General features: G+C 46.9%; 2 long non-coding RNA genes across 4 annotated transcripts; both read left to right on the forward strand.

Annotated features, from left to right (window-relative positions):
• Positions 1 to 2,087, forward strand: LOC140122404 (uncharacterized). Of its 2 annotated transcripts, none has more exons than XR_011854319.1 (2): positions 1 to 168; positions 1,463 to 2,087. It is a non-coding gene; the product is annotated as an uncharacterized lncRNA (long non-coding RNA). The 2 variants fall into 2 exon arrangements; XR_011854318.1 differs by having other exon boundaries at positions 1,496 to 2,087.
• A 5,485-nt stretch (positions 2,088 to 7,572) lies between these two features.
• On the forward strand, positions 7,573 to 18,083 carry LOC140122405 (uncharacterized). 2 transcript variants are annotated; one of them, XR_011854320.1, is made up of 2 exons: positions 7,573 to 7,665; positions 17,359 to 18,083. It is a non-coding gene; the product is annotated as an uncharacterized lncRNA (long non-coding RNA). The 2 variants fall into 2 exon arrangements; XR_011854321.1 differs by having other exon boundaries at positions 17,392 to 18,083.

The raw sequence follows: 18,083 nt of genomic DNA on the forward strand, positions 1-18,083 counted from the left end.
ACCCCCTGTTCCTGACAGGCAGCTGCAGTCACCAATCAGAAGGGGCCTGGCGATTCATCACAGCCTGCCCTCAGCACCCCACCTAACCCTGCTGTGCGTGGTGGAGGGACCTCCATGAGGAAGAGAAAGCCAAAAACCTGTGTGGTGGCCTCCTGCACCCAGCACTAGGTATGTACAGGAATATAAGTGAACTACAATTCACATTAGTAATCACACATCTAAGAACTACAACTCCCAGCAGCTGAAAGAACTGCTGAGAGCTGTAGTTCTTCAGCCCAGTCTAATATTCTATAACTTTACTTTAACCCCTTCTTTCCCATGTGCCTCCCTCCTCTGCAGATTGTGCGGGCACACGGCGCATGGGAGAGGAGGAAGGGGTGAACGCTGCTCGCCCCTTTCCATAGTGAAACTTGGGGCGCCTTAATATGGGGAAAGATAGGACATGTCCTATCTTTTCCCTGGGTACCAAGTTGTACTCTGCACATGTGCTGCACCGTACCTCCCTGTGCGCCGATTGCCAGCCTATGGGGGACGTATATACGGTTATAAGCTTGCGGCCATATATAAGTCCCCCAACGGTTGAGTAAATGTAGCCTTAAAGGCATATTTTCCATCATTTCAACAAATATTTGAATAAAAAGCAAATAAAATCATGTACATTACACAAAACGTTATAAATACAAAAGTTACTTTGTCCCACAAAAATTATCTTAACTCGCTAAAGTATAAAAAAAAACAGGTGTTAGAAAATGGTGATATGAAATACTTTTTTATTGTTTAGAAGTAAACATTTATATATAACCCTTATCGTACTGACCAATAAAAGAAAGGTGAAGTGTCTTATGAAGAATTAAAAATGGCGCTACTGTATTTCCTTTTTTTAATTTTACGATGATGTTAAATGACAACAGTGTAGCATTCATAGTTTTTATATTGCCACAGACTTCTATGGGAATGCAAGTGTCAAAAAAGTAGAAAGAAATATTAGAGACGCTCTATGTTTTGTGCCTCTTGGCAGTCGGCTCAGTACAATCCATAGAAATACATTGGGATGTGTAATAACCACTGACACGTCCCCACATAATGTCTGTGCATGAGCCCTAATATCACCTAGGACTGGCCACAGCGGTGGTGGTCCTCCCCGCAACTCATCATAGGACTATCCTCAATCCTTATGAAAGAATCCCCCAAAAATAAACCCCACAATTACAAGAAAGAATTTCTATGTGGTCCTAAATAAATCTGCAGCCTTATATAATATATTAATCTTTATTCATACATATATTATTTTTTCCCAAAAAACTTGAATTATTGTGATCTCCAATAAATAACATTAAAAGATCTGTGAGGCCGTCACTTATAAATATGTATATATTATACTACAGTACAAGAGACAAGGACAACTTAATACTCCCTCTAGTCAAACATTAAAGGGTTAATTCTTCAGAATTTTGTGTCATAGATGCGCTGATGTCATAATTCCCACTTCTGACAGATCGACACTGAAACTGACCAATCAGAAGCAAGATCATACAGCCCCACCCGCCTGAAGTGGCCAATCAGGAGCCACATCATGCTGCCACACCCACCTGCCTCAAGTATAAATAAATATCTGTGCCGGTCAATAGGGACAGGCACTGGGTGGTGGGACGTCGAGGCATGAAGAACCGTGGATTTATGTACCCCTGGACGTGTGGACCCCTGGACGTATGAAGCCTGGACCCCTGGACGTGTGGACCCCTGGACGTATGGAGCCTGGACCTCTGGACGTATGGAGCCTGGAACCCTGGATGTGTGGACCCCTGGACGTATGGAGCCTGGACCCCTGGACGTATGGAGCCTGGACCCCTGGACGTATGGATCGTGAACCCCTGGATCGCTGGACATCCGACTACCTGAGTGAGAGATATTTATTGGCAGTAACCCTCTAAGCCCAGAGGAAGGGCGATCCTTCAGCCATGGGTTCCCTAGAGGTTTCCTCCACAGGGGGTTTTTCCTCTCCTGAGTGCTGAAGGGTGACTCTTCGTGAGTCCAGGGTCTGCCATGGGATGGGATTATAAATAAATATTTGGTTATTTAGTTCCCAATTATTTGTCTTTTGTCTATTTATTGGGTCTTCTTTGGTTTAATTCATTTTTATTGGGGTTTTCTTGGGAAGGTAATTACAAGGTCTGTGCACATCACATCTCACAGGGTCATAAGGAAAACACATGAGGGAACATAGTCCAGTAACTGCCCCTATGGATGCATCTACCCCAATGGTTGCCTCATACATACTGCACAGGTATCACGTGTACACACATCCCTAAAGGAATGAGGCCTAACATAGGTCCTAACTGTGCTGGTTACCCATAGCAACCAATCATAGCACAGCTTTCATTCCTAAAAGTTCTCTCTTAATATGAAAGCTGCTCTGTGATTGGTTGCCAATTGATATACAGTAAAAGTAGTTTCCACAACAAGCGAAGTGTATGAAAACAAAACACTTCATTAACACCTTTGCGACCTAGGACGAACTAAATCGTCCTCGTGCTGCAAAGGGTGTATGGAGAGAGCTCACAATTTTAAAAAATTAAAAAAAATATGAAAAAATAGTAAAAAAAAGTACAAGTTTAAATCGCCCCCCTTTCCTTAGATCACATATAAAAGCAAATAAACAATAAGAATCATAAACATGTTTGGTATCATCGCATCCCAAAATGTCTGATCTATCAAAATATATTAGCGATTTTTCCCGGCGTTTAACCCCGTAATGGAAAATGGCGCCCAAAGTCGAAAATGCCACTTTTCTGTCATTTTGAAAAACATAAAGAATTCTATAAACAGTGATCAAAAGGCCATACAGTCCTCAAAATTATAGCATTAAAAACTTCATCAAAATTCACAAAAAATTACACCACCCACAGCTCCGTGCACTGAAGTATGAAAAAGTTATTAGTGCCAGAACATGGCAAAATGAACAATATTTCTTTTTGTACAGAAGGTTTTAATTTTTTTAAATGTATGAAAACATTATAAAACCTATACAAATTTGGTACCCCCGTGATCGTACCGAACCAAAGAATAAAGTAGACTTGTGATTTGGGGAGCTCAGTGAAAGTTGTAAAATCCAAGCCCACAAGAATACGGCGCAAATGGGTTTTTTCATCATTTTCACTGCATTCTGAATTTTTTTCCAGCTTCCCAGTACACGGCATGGAATGATAAATACTATCACTATGAAGTGCAATTTTTTTATGCAGAAAACTAGCCCAAACACAGCTCTTTACATGGAAAATTAAGAAAGTTACTTTTGAAGGTGGGGAGTGAAAAAATGAAAAACGAAAAAGGACCACGTCCCTAAGGGATTAACTTTTTGATGCTCAGTGAAGGTTATATACATCACCGGAGCGGAGCCGGTATCAGGAAGCCGGGGTGTCATCTGCAACTAACAGTTGACACCCTATTGTACCTTTATGGGGTTGCCGATTGCTGCTATAGCAACCCTGAGGTGCGAACTCACAGACAGGATGTTACAGTCTCGGTGTGAGCCTATGCTTAGGGTGACAGTGATAATACCCTGCAATACACCAGTACTTCTGGGTATTATAATGAACAAGCAAACTGAAGATTCATTGTTCATGTCCCATAGTGGGACTAATAAAAAAAAAGTCTACTGATAGGGGGGTGCAGAGGACCCCAAATGACCCCCCTGTACTACGCTTTACTGATATGTGGTTGTACACGACCCAGTATGAACCCCCTGTACTGATATGAGGGTGTACAGGACCCTGTACCTGCACTGATATGTGGGTTTATGGAACCCTGTTAGACCCCCTGTCCAAATATGTGGGTGCAGATGACCCTGTATAACACCCCTGTACTGATTTATGGGTGCACAGGAGCATGTATGACCCCCATAGAATTAATATGTGGGTGTACAGGACCCTGTATGACCCCCCCTAGAACTGGTATGTGGGTGTACAGGACCCTGTATGACTACCCTGTACTGATAAGTGGGTGTACAGAACCCTGTAAGACCCCTGTACTGATTTGTGGGTGCAGTTGATCCTATATGAGCCCCCCCCTCCCCCAGGGCTGCATTTGCCATGAGGTGAGATGAAAATCTTGTCTCAGGTGGCAGAATGCAAAGCCCTTTGGAGAGCGGCGAAATATCCTGCTCTAATTTGGACGATTCGGGCGCCTGTTGCCGCCCGAATCGCCCATCAGATAAATCGCACCTGTCTCTTTAAGACACAGGTGTGATTTATATGCGGAGCGGCGCAGCGCCTTCCCAGCTGATGGCGTCGCTACATTCTGTACAGGGACACAGGCGGCGGATGATGATGTCACACCACCTGTGTCTCAGAGCGGAGCTGTGGCTCACAGAAGAGCCGCAAGAAGATGGGAGCAGCGCACCGTGGGAGCACCCTGCTTGGAGGTGAGTATAAGTTTTATTATTTTTAATGGCCAAGTATTGCTGAAAGTCTGGGGAATATATATATAAGCAGTGTATATGGGTTTGGAAACTATTTATACTGGGGGGGGGATGCTCTGTATATAAATGAGCTTGATGGGGGTATATATATGTGCTGGATATAATAAAATAAATTGGAGGGGGCTATTGGGGGGGGCTTCTGAATATAATAAAACTGATTTGGGGCAATCCATATTTGGGGACCAGGTAGTAATTAAACTAGTGGGGCACTATATGGGAGGATGTATATAATTTAACTGAGGGGGTGGGCTATATATTGGGGCCAGATAATAATTCAACAGGCTGGTGGACTACGGTATATTCAGGAGCTGGATTTTAATAAAACTAGTGGGTGTCTCTATAGTACTCGACGGGCAAACGTCTACTAGCATCACATTGGGTAGGGGAACACGCCAAGGGTGCCCCCTATCGCCCCTACTTTTCGCCCTAGCTATCGAGCCGCTTGCCCTACGCCTTCGAAGTGATACAATATATAGGGGCATGGTAATCACAGATCGGGAAGATCGCCTGGCATTATATGCTGACGACCTTCTACTGTTCCTCTCTAGCCTGGACACATCACTGCCAAGGGCCATTCAACTAATAGACACTTTTGGCTCCTTTTCGGGGCTCCTCATAAACTGGGCAATGTCGCATTTAATGTATTTGTCGCCTGACAGGGATGAAGGCCCCCAATGTGTCTCGAACCTGCAAGTCTCTGTAAAATTTAAATATCTGGGTATTGTCTTGACCAAAGAGTCAGCTGATACACTGGCCTTGAATGTGGACCCTCTCATATCTCACTTTAGGAACAAATTCAAGGTATGGTCGGGACTCCCTTTGTCAGTACCGGGTAGGATCAACTGGGTAAAAATGGTGGTCCTCCCAAAGTGTTTATATGTGCTGAAACATGTCTATGTCCCTATTCCTCACTCCTTCTTTAAGTCTTTAGACTCCTTGTTGATCACATTCCTTTGTGGCCACTCCAGATCCAAATTACAGTTGGCAAAATTGCAACGTCCTAAGGTACTAGCTGGAATGGCGTTACCAAACATATATGCTTATTACCTAGCAGGCCAACTGAAATTCCTGGGCCCTTGGCTGGGCACCCAAATCAATGACCCCACTGAACAACATCTAGCCTCTTATTTAAACCTTCAGTCCCTATGGGGGGTGCTCGAAAGTGCCAACTCGTATGAGGGAAGGCTTCTACCCGCTCATCAAGTGGCACGCAGGGTCTGGCAAGCAGCTAAAAAGATATCTCCAGTTGAAGGTACCATAGCCCAGACCCCGCTATGGGGGAACGGCACACTACCACACCTAACTGAACTGAATGACAGCCAATTTTGGTCAGAAGTAGGAAAAAAGACCCTGGGAGACATGTATGTAAATGACGTGCTAGTGTCCTTTGACTATCTGCGAGAGAGGTATGAAATTCCACACAGGCAGTTCTATAGGTATCTACGGATCCGCCATGCCCTATCTGCACAGTTCCCAACCCCATGCTTGCATGTCACCAAATACCCGCTAATTGGAGTAATACGTTCACAGGGACCCGCTGGACTAATCTCACTAATATACTCCCACATGATTAATGCTAAAGCATCCTCCAACCCTCTGCCTGCCCTAGACAAATGGAGGTCTTTGATGCCCACCCTAGATGAAGAACAGGTGACAGAGTTGTACCAATCACATCTTTTTGTTTCACCTGCGGTTAATAATAGGATGATACAACTTCATGTTATACATCAAAGCTATCTCACGTCCCTTAAGCTCTTTAAGATGAAAAGGGTCGCTACCCTCAAATGTCATAGGTGTAGACAGGCACCGGCGGATTTTCACCACATGATATGGGACTGCTCGGTTCTGCAGGGTTTTTGGCAGGAGATCCTAAATTTGCTGACATCCATAATAGAAAAACCCATTCCGAGTACCCTAGAAATATGTATGTTTGGAATTTTAGATGAAGAGGTCTGAACGCATTATGAAAGGGTATTTCTGCGCTAGACACTGTTTCTGGCTCGGAAATCCATTGTGCTACGGTGGATGGACCCTAGAACCCCCACGTGCAACATGTGGAAGGGCTTGGTAAATACAATAATACCATATGAAACCATATGATTTATAAACATAGAAAATGTCCAGCGAAATTTAACAAAATATGGGATAGATGGTGTAATTCTTCGCTCACATCCCCTGGCCCGGGTAACATTGCAGCCGCGATGGGTAATCGATCCTAATTAAGGTGTAACGTATAAAACAGAGTACAAATGGCTGATATAATCAGTATAGCTTATACAGGCGGTACCCGTGCTTTATATTTCAGCAAGTAATAAGAACCTATGGGTCAGCTGACCTCCGATCCCTTTTAATTTGGTATAAACATAATAAAACACGAAGCAGCAAGTTTGTTATGATGTTTTGTTTTTGTCTTATTCTTTTTATTTCTAATGTACTGTTAAACTTGTGAAGGAGTGAAACTCGATTACTTGTACAATATTTTGGAATCGCATGTCATGATGCAAGCATTGAAGTATGCAATTAATATATGTAACAAATGTACAACACTTTTCTTGTAAATGATATTTGCGAACTTTAATAAAATCGAGTTTAAAAAAAAACTAGTGGGTGTCTGTATATGGGGAAGGTCAGGCCCGGACTGGACCACTGGGAAGCCGGGAAAACCCCCGGTGGGCCCCAACAGCTTATGGCCCCGCCCCCTCATTATCATATGCCGAACACTAATGCAGTGCTATAGGCATGTATCAATGTCAGCCATGGAAAGTGACCCCAGCAGGACTGTCAGTGATTACAGACTCTGCCTCCGGAGTGCAGGGGATCAGAGAGCAGCACACTCAGCTGCAGAGTCTCTCATCTTCATACAACGAGAAGGTTACACCTCACTGCCCGAGTGCAGGGGAAGATGAGAGACTCCAGGCTCTGCTCCAGCCAGCAAGTGTTGAAAGGGTTAATGACCTGCCACCACTGCACCCTGAGCAGCCTGGCTAAAGTATTTCCTGCCCTGGAGCTGCTGAGCAGAGGCTGCGGCCCACCCCCTGGCAGCTGCAGTCACCAATCAGAAGGGGCCTGGCGATTCATCACAGGCTGCCCTCAGCACCCCACCTAACCCTGCTGTGCGTGGTGGAGGGACCTCCATGAGGAAGAGAAAGCCAAAAACCTGTGTGGAGGCCTCCTGCACCCAGCACTAGGTATGTACAGGAATATAAGTGAACTACAATTCACATTAGTAATCACACATCTAAGAGCTACAACTCCCAGCAGCTGAAAGAACTGCTGAGAGCTGTAGTTCTTCAGCCCAGTCTAATATTCTATAACTATACTTTAACCCCTTCTTTCCCATGTGCCTCCCTCCTCTGCAGATTGTGCGGGCACACGGCGCATGGGAGAGGAGGAAGGGGTGAACGCTGCTCGCCCCTTTCCATAGTGAAACTTGGGGCGCCTTAATATGGGGAAAGATAGGACATGTCCTATCTTTTCCCTGGGTACCAAGTTGTACTCTGCACATGTGCTGCACCGTACCTCCCTGTGCGCCGATTGCCAGCCTATGGGGGATGTATATACGGTTATAAGCTTGCGGCCATATATAAGTCCCCCAATGGTTGTGTAAATGTAGCCTTAAAGGCATATTTTCCATCATTTCAACAAATATTTGAATAAAAAGCAAATAAAATCATGTACATTACACAAAACGTTATAAATACAAAAGTTACTTTGTCCCACAAAAATTATCTTAACTCACTAAAGTATAAAAAAAAAACAGGTGTTAGAAAATGGTGATATGAAATACTTTTTTATTGTATTTCGCGCGCTCGAGAAAATGGCATCTCCCGCATTTTTGCTTTTTGGCGGCCAGAAACAGAGCCAATCACAAGCCAGGAGACTCTGCACTCCACCCAGCATGACGTGGTACCCTTACACGTCGATAGCAGTGGTTGGCTGGCCAGATCAGGTGACCCTGGAATAGACTAGCCCCTGCCCGCGCTGCTCGGATCATTCTGTGTCTGGATGCCGCTAGGGAGAGAGCTGCTGCTGGTCAGGAAAAGCGTTAGGCTGTTCTATTAGAATAGTGTTAGGCAGGAGTGATTCTACAACAACCCAACAGCCCTTCTTAGGGCTACAATAACGTTTTATTTTCCTTTTTTTTGGTTTGCTTGTGGCTGGGCTTGCTGCTATTAGTAGTGCAGCTAGTACCATATTGTGAGTAATTTGCAGGGAGACTTGTGTTTAGCTCTTAGTGACACACATATCCACCTCAAACACCAAAGTGGGACAATTTATTAGGGGTTTGTTTAGAATTAGGCAGAGTCTGCTGATTTATTTTTTTTTACCTTTATTTCTTTTTATAGCTCAAATTCATCTTGCAAAGCAGTGTGCTTTCAGTGTAGGCTACAAAATAGCCATAGGAGAACCCCAACGGCTTACTTAGGCCTACAATAGCGTTATATTTTCCTTTTTTTGGTTTGCTTGTGGCTGGGCTTGCTGGCATTAGTAGTGCAGCTAGTACCATATTGTGAGGAATTTGCAGGGGGACTTGCGACCGTTGTGTTTAGCTCTTAGTGACACGCATATCCACCTCAAACACCGAAGTGGGACAATTTATTAGGGGTTTGATTTGAATTAGGCACAGTCTGCTGATTTATTTATTTTTTACGTTTATTTATCTTATAACTCAAAGTCATCTGGCACAGCACAAAATCCAGTTGTGTGCTGTCAGTGTAGGTTAGAAACTAGCCATAGCAATAGGATAGCATCGTTTTGTTTAAAAAAAACCCACAAAAAAACCCACCAAAAAAAAATTGAAGTTTACACTTTAATTTTGAAAATGTTTAACCCGAGGGCTAGGGGTAGAGGACGAGGGCGTGGACGTGGGCGTCCAACTACTGCAGGGGTCAGAGGCCGTGGTCCGGGGCGGGGTGAGACACCACCTGCTGATGAGGGACACAGAGCTACACTCCCTAGGTTCATCATGTCTCAAGTTACTGGGACTCGTGGTAGAGCACTGTTGAGGCCAGAACAGTGTGAAGAGGTGATGTCGTGGATTGCGGACAATGCTTCTAGCCATTTGTCCACCAGTCAGTCTTCCACGCAGTCCACCCATGTCACCGAAATCAGCACTCCTCCAGCTCCTCCACCCAGTCTGCCCCCTCCCAGCAAAATTTGGCATTTGAACCGGCATACTCTGAGGAACTATTTCTGGACCCTTCCCACAGTCACAAACCACTTGTCCGGTTGCTGCTGAGCAATTTTCCGATGCCCAGGTTTTCCACCGGTCGCAGTCTGTGGGTGATGACATTATTGACGTAGTGGAAGAAGTGTGTAAAGAGGTGTCGGACGATGAGGAGACACGGTTGTCAGACAGTGGTGAAGTTGTTGTCAGGGCGGGAAGTCCGAGGGGGGAGCAGACTGAGGGATCGGTGGATGATGACGTGACAGACCCAAGCTGGGTTGATAGGCCGGGTGAACACAGTGCTTCTGAGACGGAGGCGAGTCCTATAGCAGAACAGGTTGGAAGAGGCAGTGGTGGGGCCAGACGGAGAGGCAGGGCCAGAGCTGGTGCATCAGCGCCAAATGTTGCCCGTAGTCAAGCTCCCGTGGCGAGGGCTAGATTTTCAGAAGTCTGTAGGTTCTTTAAAGAAACACCGGATGACCGACGGACTGTGGTGTGCAACCTTTGCCAAACCAGGATCAGCAGGGGTTCCACCACTACTAGCTTAACTACCACCAGTATGCGCAGGCATATGAATGCTAAACACCCCACTCAATGGCACCAAGCCCGTTCACCTCCGGCCGGGCACACCACTGCTCCTTCCCCTGTGTCATCTGCTAGTCAGCCCCCTGCCCAGGGCCACGGGCCAAACACCTCCCATGCGAAAACCCCATCTTCGCCTCCACGATCCTCCACAGCATCCACCAGCGTTCAGCTCTCCATACCCCAGACGCTGGAGCGCAAAAGGAAGTATAGCGCAACCCACCCACACGCCCAAGCCCTCAACGTCCACATCTCCAAGTTGCTTAGCCTGGAGATGCTGCCCTATAGGCTGGTAGAGACCGAGGCCTTTCAAAACCTCATGGCGGCGGCCGCCCCTCGGTATTCAGTCCCCAGCCGCCACTACTTTTCCCGATGTGCCGTCCCAGCCCTGCACAAGCATGCGTCAGAGAACATCATCCGTGCCCACGTGGACGAGTGCTGCCGGGCAGGGCCACTATATATCGCTGACGGCACATTGGGTTAACTTGGTGGAGGCTGGGACCGAGTCTGACCCTGGGGCTGGTCATATACTGCCGACGCCGAGGATTGCGGGGCCTACCTCGGTCCAGGTCTCAAAGGCCTACTATGCCTCCTCCTCCTCCCACCCCTCCTCCACCTCCTCCTCCGAATTACCATCTGTGGGCATGGCGCCATCAGTCGGTAGCTCTAGGCACAGCAGCAGTGCCGTCGCTAAGCGACAGCAGGCGGTGCTCAAACTGCTGAGCCTAGGCGATAAAAGGCACACCGCCCAAGAGCTATTACAGGGCATCACGGCGCAGACTGATCTGTGGCTGGCACCGCTGAACCTGAAGCCAGGCATGGTTGTGTGTGACAACGGCCGTAACCTGGTGGCGGCTCTGCAACTCGGCAGACTGACACATGTGCTATGCCTGGCCCATGTGTTAAATCTCATAGTTCAGCGTTTCTTCAAGACATACCCCAATCTGTCTGATTTGCTCACGAAGGTGCGCCGCATCTGTGCGCATTTCAGGAAGTCCAGCACAGATGCTGCCACTCTCAGGGCAGCGCAGCGCCGCCTCCAACTGCCCGCTCACCGACTGTTGTGCGACGTGCCCACGAGGTGGAATTCAACATTAACCATGTTATCCAGAGTTTACCAGCAGCGCAGAGCGATTTTAGACTGCCAGATGTCAACTTCCACCAGAACTGGTAGTCAGGTCAGTCAGCTTCCTCAAGTCTACAATGAGGAGTGGACGTGGATGTCTGATATCTGTCAGGTGCTGAGTAACTTTGAGGAGTCAACACAGATGGTCAGTGGCGATGCCGCACCATCCCGCTGCTTGGCCTGTTGAAAAACTCTCTGGTCAGCATGAAGTCAGAAGCTTTGCGCTCGTCACAAGAGACGGGGGAAGAAGATTCCCTTGTTGATAGCCAAAGCACCCTTAGGTCTGTTTCTCAGCGCATATCGGAGGAGGATGAGGAGGAAGAGGAGGAGAATGTTGGCGAGACAGAAGAGGGGACCATTGTTCAGTCCTTCACTGTTCAGCGTGTATAGGCAGAAGAAGAGGAGTTGGAGGAGGAGAAAATGGGCAGTCAGGCCAGTGAGGGGAGTGAATTCTTGCGCGTTGGTACTCTGGTGAATATGGCAGATTTCATGCTAGGCTGCCTATCCCGTGACCCTCGCGTTCAAAGAATTTATTCCAGCACCGATTACTGGGTATTCACTCTCCTGGACCCACGGTACAAGCAAAATCTTTCCACTCTCATCCCTGGAGAGGAAAGGAGTGTGAGAATGCATGAATACCAGCAGGCCCTGGTGCACAAGCTGAAACAGTATTTCCCTTCTGACAGCGCTAGCGGCAGAGGGCGTACTTCTGCGGGACAAGTAGCGAGGGAGAGTAGGCGAGCAGGCAGCTTTTCCAGCACTGGCAGGGGTACGCTTTACAAGGCCTTTGCCAGTTTTATGTCACCCCAGCAAGACACTGTCACCTGTCCCCAGTCTCGGCAGAGTAGGGCTGATCTTTACAGAAAGATGGTGAGGGAGTACGTAGCTGACCATACCATCGTCCTAAATGATCACACAGCTCCCTACAACTACTGGGTTTCAAAGCTGGACATGTGGCACGAACTGGCGCTGTACGCCTTGGAGGTTCTTGCCTGCCCTGCCGCTAGCGTGTTGTCCAAGCGGGTTTTCAGTGCAGCTGGTGGCATCATCACCGATAAGCGTACACGCCTGTCGACTGACAGCGCTGACAGGCTGACGCTTATCAAGATGAATAAAGCCTGGATTTCTCCGGATTTTCATTCTCCACCAGGTGAAAGAAGCTCAACCTGAATAATGTATGCACTCCTCCTCCTCATTGTCCTCCTTCTCCTCCTCTTTGTACACTAAAGCATAGGAAACTGGCTATTTTTTGCCAGGGCCAACTAGCTATAGTACTCTATGTATTTAATTTTTCTGGAGGGCCACCTACCCGGTCCTCTGTTTTAAGCAATTTTTGGGAGTGCCACATACAGGCACTCAATCTATTTAATTTTTCTGGAGGACCACCTACCTGCTCCTCTGGTTTGAAAACTTTTTTGGACTGCCACATACAGACACAAAATTTATTTAATTTTTCTGGAGGGCCACCTACTTGCTCCTCTGGTTTGAAAACTTTTTTGGACTGGCACATACAGGCATTATCCAAATTAAATTGTCTCCATAGCAGCCTCCACATGTCGTCTTTTTAGCTGGCTCCACACGTTGTCTCCATTGCTACCTCCAAACGTCATCGCCATAGCTGCCTCCAAAAGTCGTCCATATAGCTGCCTCCATACATGGTCTCCTTATCAAACGAACTGTGTCAGGCAGAATTTTGGGTTGTTTTCATGGATTCCACATCAAACTTGTTAACTTTGTCGCCACCCTGCTGTGTAATCCACAAAATATACTGGCAAACTTTTATCATTTACCGATATTATTTCAGCGCTTCTTGCGCATCTGTTTACATTCCCCTCACCCGCCATATCCCAAACTTATAAGAACGCTACTACACTTGATCTTATACAAAAGGTTCTTAGAAGTGCTGTTTGGGGAGTAGCCTAGAGACAGGGGCTTGGATTGGCGAAAGCTCGCCTGGCAGCGGAGCGCCAGCTCCATCTCAAGATCCAACTAACATAGTTTTAACTGCAGCACCTTTAATCTACTACTAGTTCACTGCCTCCATACATGGTCCCCTTATCAAACGAGCTGTGTCAGGCAGAATTTTGGGTTGTTTTCATGGCTTCCACATCAAACTTGTTAACTTTGTCGCCACCCTGCTGTGTAATCCACAAAATATACTGGCAAACTTTTATCATTTACTGATATTATTTCAGCGCTTCTTGCGCATCTGTTTACATTCCCCTCACCCGCCATATCCTAAACTTATAAGAACGCTACTACACTTGATCTTATACAAAAGGTTCTTAGAAGTGCTGTTTGGGGAGTAGCCTAGAAACAGGGGCTTGGATTGGCGAAAGCTCGCCTGGCAGCGGAGCGCCAGCTCCATCTCAAGATCCAACTAACATAGTTTTAACTGCAGCACCTTTAATCTACTACTAGTTCACTGCCTCCATACATCGTCCCCTTATCAAACGAGCTGTGTCAGGCAGAATTTTGGGTTGTTTTCATGGCAGAATTTTCAGGTGTTTCACCAGATATATAGTGGAACTCGGCCCATCTGTCGCTGCCATGCTGGAGACCTGAAGTTGCAATCATAGCAGCGCAATATGGATGCCCCATACTGTCGCTCTTAATCATGGAACCATTTCCGTAAAAACAATTAAAAATAGAACCACTATGCTATTCCATTATTCCTAGGTGAAATATTCAAACGACCCGGCCTGCTTTGAAAATTATAATTTTTTCAAAGTAAACGCTTCTGGCCCCCAGGCCCATTTTGGGTGGGGAGGAGCCGAGAGACAGGGGCTTGGACAGGCGAAATCTCGCCTGGCAGTGGACCGCCAGCTCCATCCCAAGATTAGGCAGCCTCAGAGGCATCCATGCATGCTGCCCCTGCTGTTTCCTGTCCATTTTGTCTCCACGATCCTCCACAGCGTCCACCAATGTCTCATTTCAACTCTCTATACCCCAGACGCTGGAGCACGAGAGGATATGCAGCACATCATCCCCTTATCAAACGAGCTGTGTCAGGCAGAATTTCCAGGTATTTCACCAGATACATAGTGGAACTCGGCCCATCTGTCGCCGCCATGCTGGAGACCTGAAGTTGCAATCATAGCAGCGCAATATGAATGCCCCATACTGTCGCTCTTAATCATGGAAGTCGTCTCCATGGCTGCCTCCACATGTCGTCCCCTTATCAAAAGAGCTGTGTCAGGCTCATTTTTCGGGTGTTTCACCAGATACGTTATGGAACTTGGTCACTATGTCGACACCATGCTGTGTTATCGACTAAATATACTGTCAACCTTTTATTCACATAGGAAATCATTTCACCTCCTTTGGTAAAACCTGAGTCCATTTAGGGTATGTCGCCATGAGACTCTCTAGCCTGCCACTGCTGCCGCTGCCTCTGCATGCCGTCCCCAATAGTGTCAGGGTCAATTATTGCATGTTTTAGATGCTATCTAGCTTCATTCTGTCACTCTGTCATGGCCATGATGTTGCCCATAATTTTGGCATAATGGTGCGATTAAGCAGCCTCAGAGGCATCCATGCATGCTGCCCCTGCTGTTTCCTGTCCATTTCCGTGGTGTTTCCATCCTTTTCTGAGGTTCCCAGGTGTTTGGCCAAGCTTCCCTGTGCAGAGCCTTGGTCCCCTTGAAAAATGCTCGAGTCTCCCATTGACTTCAATGGGGCTTGTTATTCGAGACGAGCACTCGATCATCGGGAAAAGTTCGTCTCGAATAACGAGTACCCGAGCATTTTAGTGCTCGCTCATCTCCAGTAATAACCACTGACACGTCCCCACATAATGTCTGTGCATGAGCCCTAATATCACCTAGGACTGGCCACAGTGGTGGTGGTCCTCCCCGCAACTCATCATAGGACTATCCTCAATCCTTATGAAAGAATCCCCCAAAAATAAACCCCACAATTACAAGAAAGAATTTCTATGTGGTCCCAGATAAATCTGCAGCCTTATATAATATATTAATCTTTATTCACACATATCATATTTCTTCCCAAAAAACTTGAATTATTGTGATCTCCAATAAATAACATCAGGGCAGCCATCAGGAAATTCGGGGCCCCATACAGCAAAAGTGTCTGGGCCCCAACACACCCCAAAACCGAACAAGCCTCCTGCCCCCCGCAGTGACCTTTCACAAACAGGGTTTGAGGCCTGTTGCTACGACAAGGCACACTCTTCTGGCCCCAGCCACAAAATATATTTACAAAAAGGAAAAGGCTGCTCCGGTCTTCTTCTCGTTCTCTTGCGCGCGCCTTCTTCTCCTGCAGACAGTGTGTGATCCCGCGAGACCTGTGACCCAGCACTGGATCTCGCGGGCTCACACAGCCAGCCCAGGAGGAAGCGCGCAGAGACCGACGCGACGCTGGCGGCAGGGTAAGCATGAAAGAACTGTACGCAGCGCACTGCGCACTTAACCCCTTCATGACTTGGCCTTTTTTAGTTTTTTCACTTCCATTTTTCACTCCCCACCTTCAAAAATCTATAACTTTTTTATTTTTCCACATAAAGAGCTGTGTTATGGCTTATTTTCTGCGTAACAAATTGCAATTTGCAGTGACGGTATTCAATATTCCATGGCGCGTACTGGGAAGCGGGAAAAAAATTACAAATGCAGTGAAAATGGTGAAAAAACACATTTGCAACACTTTCATGTGGGCTTGGATTTTACAGCTTTCACTGTGTGCCACAAATGACATGTCTAATTTATTCTTTGGGTCGGTACGATCACGTGGATACCAAATTTGTATAGGTTTTATAATGTTTTCATACATTTAAAAAAATTAAAACCTCCTGTACAAAATTTTTTTTTTGATTTTGCCAACTTCTGGCGGCAATAACTTTTTCATACTTTGGTGTACGGAGCTGTGGGTGGTGTCATTTTTTGCGACTTTTGATGTCGTTTTCATTGCTATCATTTTTAGGACTGTGCAACCTTTTGATCACTTTTTATTAATTTTTTTATATTTTCCAAAATGGCAAAAAAATGTCATTTTTGACTTTGGACGCTATTTTCCGTTACGAGGTTAAACGCAGTGAAAAACCGTAATTATATTTTGATAGATCGGACATTTTCGGACGCGGCGATACCTAATGTGTTTATGATTTTTACTGTTTATTAATATTAATATCAGTTCTAGGGAAAGGGGGGTGATTTGAATTTTTAGGTTTTTTTATTATAATTTTTTTTTTTTAAACTTTTTTTTACTTTTACTTTTACTATTTTTCAGACTCCCTAGGGTACTTTAACCCTAAGTTGTCTGATCGATCCTACCATATGCTGCCATACTGCAATATGGCAGTATATGGGGATTTTACTCCTCATTCATTACAATGTGCTGATAGCACATTGTAATGAATGGGTTAAAACGAGACTGCTTCGGGCCTTCGTGAGACCCGAAGCTGTCATGGCAACGGATCACCGCTCCCCGTGACGTCATCGGGGAGCGGCGATCCACGGCAAGATGGCGGCGCCCATGCGGCGCCATCTTTTTGGAGCCTCCGGCAGCATTGCCGGCGGCGATCTCCGTGAAAGCACCCGCGATCGGTGCTAGCACCGATCGCGGGTGTTACCGGTAAGCCTTTGCTGCAATATGCAGCAAAGACTTACCGGCTATGGAGAGGGCTCGGCCCGCGAGCCCTCTCCATGTACCGGGACCCGGCGCGCGCCGTACTAGTACGGCGCGCGTCGGGAAGGGGTTAACCAGCGGCCCCCGGCGCCTCCACCCCACACATATTGTGCAGCACAGACCGCACAGTCTGCGGCCCACCGGCCGGGCCCCCCCCCCCCCCCTAGTGTCTTGGAGTCCGGGCCCCATAGGGCAGTACCAGTTGTACTGCCCTATCGGCGGCCCTGAATAACATTAAAAGATCTGTGAGGCCGTCACTTATAAATATGTATATATTATACTACAGTACAAGAGACAAGGACAACTTAATACTTCCTCTAGTCAAACATTAAAGGGTTAATTCTTCAGAATTTTGTGTCATAGATGCGCTGATGTCATAATTCCCACTTCTGACAGATCGACACTGAAACTGACCAATCAGAAGCAAGATCATACAGCCCCACCCGCCTGAAGTGGCCAATCAGGAGCCACATCATGCTGCCACGCCCACCTGACTCAAGTATAAATATCTGTGCCGGTCAATAGGGGCAGGCACTGGGTGGTGGGACGTCGAGGCATGAAGAACCGTGGATTTATGTACCCCTGGACGTGTGGACACCTGGACGTATGGAACCCTGGACGTGTGGACCCCTGGACGTATGGAACCCTGGACGTGTGGACCCCTGGACGTATGGAACCCTGGACGTGTGTACCCCTGGACGTATGGAACCCTGGACGTGTGGACCCCTGGACGTGTGGACCCCTGGACGTATGGAGCCTGGACCCTGGACGTATGGAGCCTGGACCCCTGGATGTGTGGACCCCTGGACGTATGGAGCCTGGACCCCTGGACGTATGAAGCCTGGACCCCTGGACATATGGATCGTGAACCGCTCGATCGCTGGATGCCCGACTACCTGAGTGAGAGATATTTATTGGCAGTAACCCTCTAAGCCCAGAGGAAGGGCAAACCTTCAGCCATGGGTTCCCTAGAGGTTTCCTCCACAGGGGGTTTTTCCTCTCCTGAGTGCTGAAGGGTGACTCTTCGTGAGTCCAGGGTCTGCCATGGGATGGGATTATAAATAAATATTTGGTTATTTAGTTCCTAA

Source organism: Engystomops pustulosus, chromosome 3, assembly GCF_040894005.1.
Source record: "Engystomops pustulosus chromosome 3, aEngPut4.maternal, whole genome shotgun sequence".
Classification (NCBI taxonomy): Eukaryota; Metazoa; Chordata; class Amphibia; order Anura; family Leptodactylidae; genus Engystomops; species Engystomops pustulosus.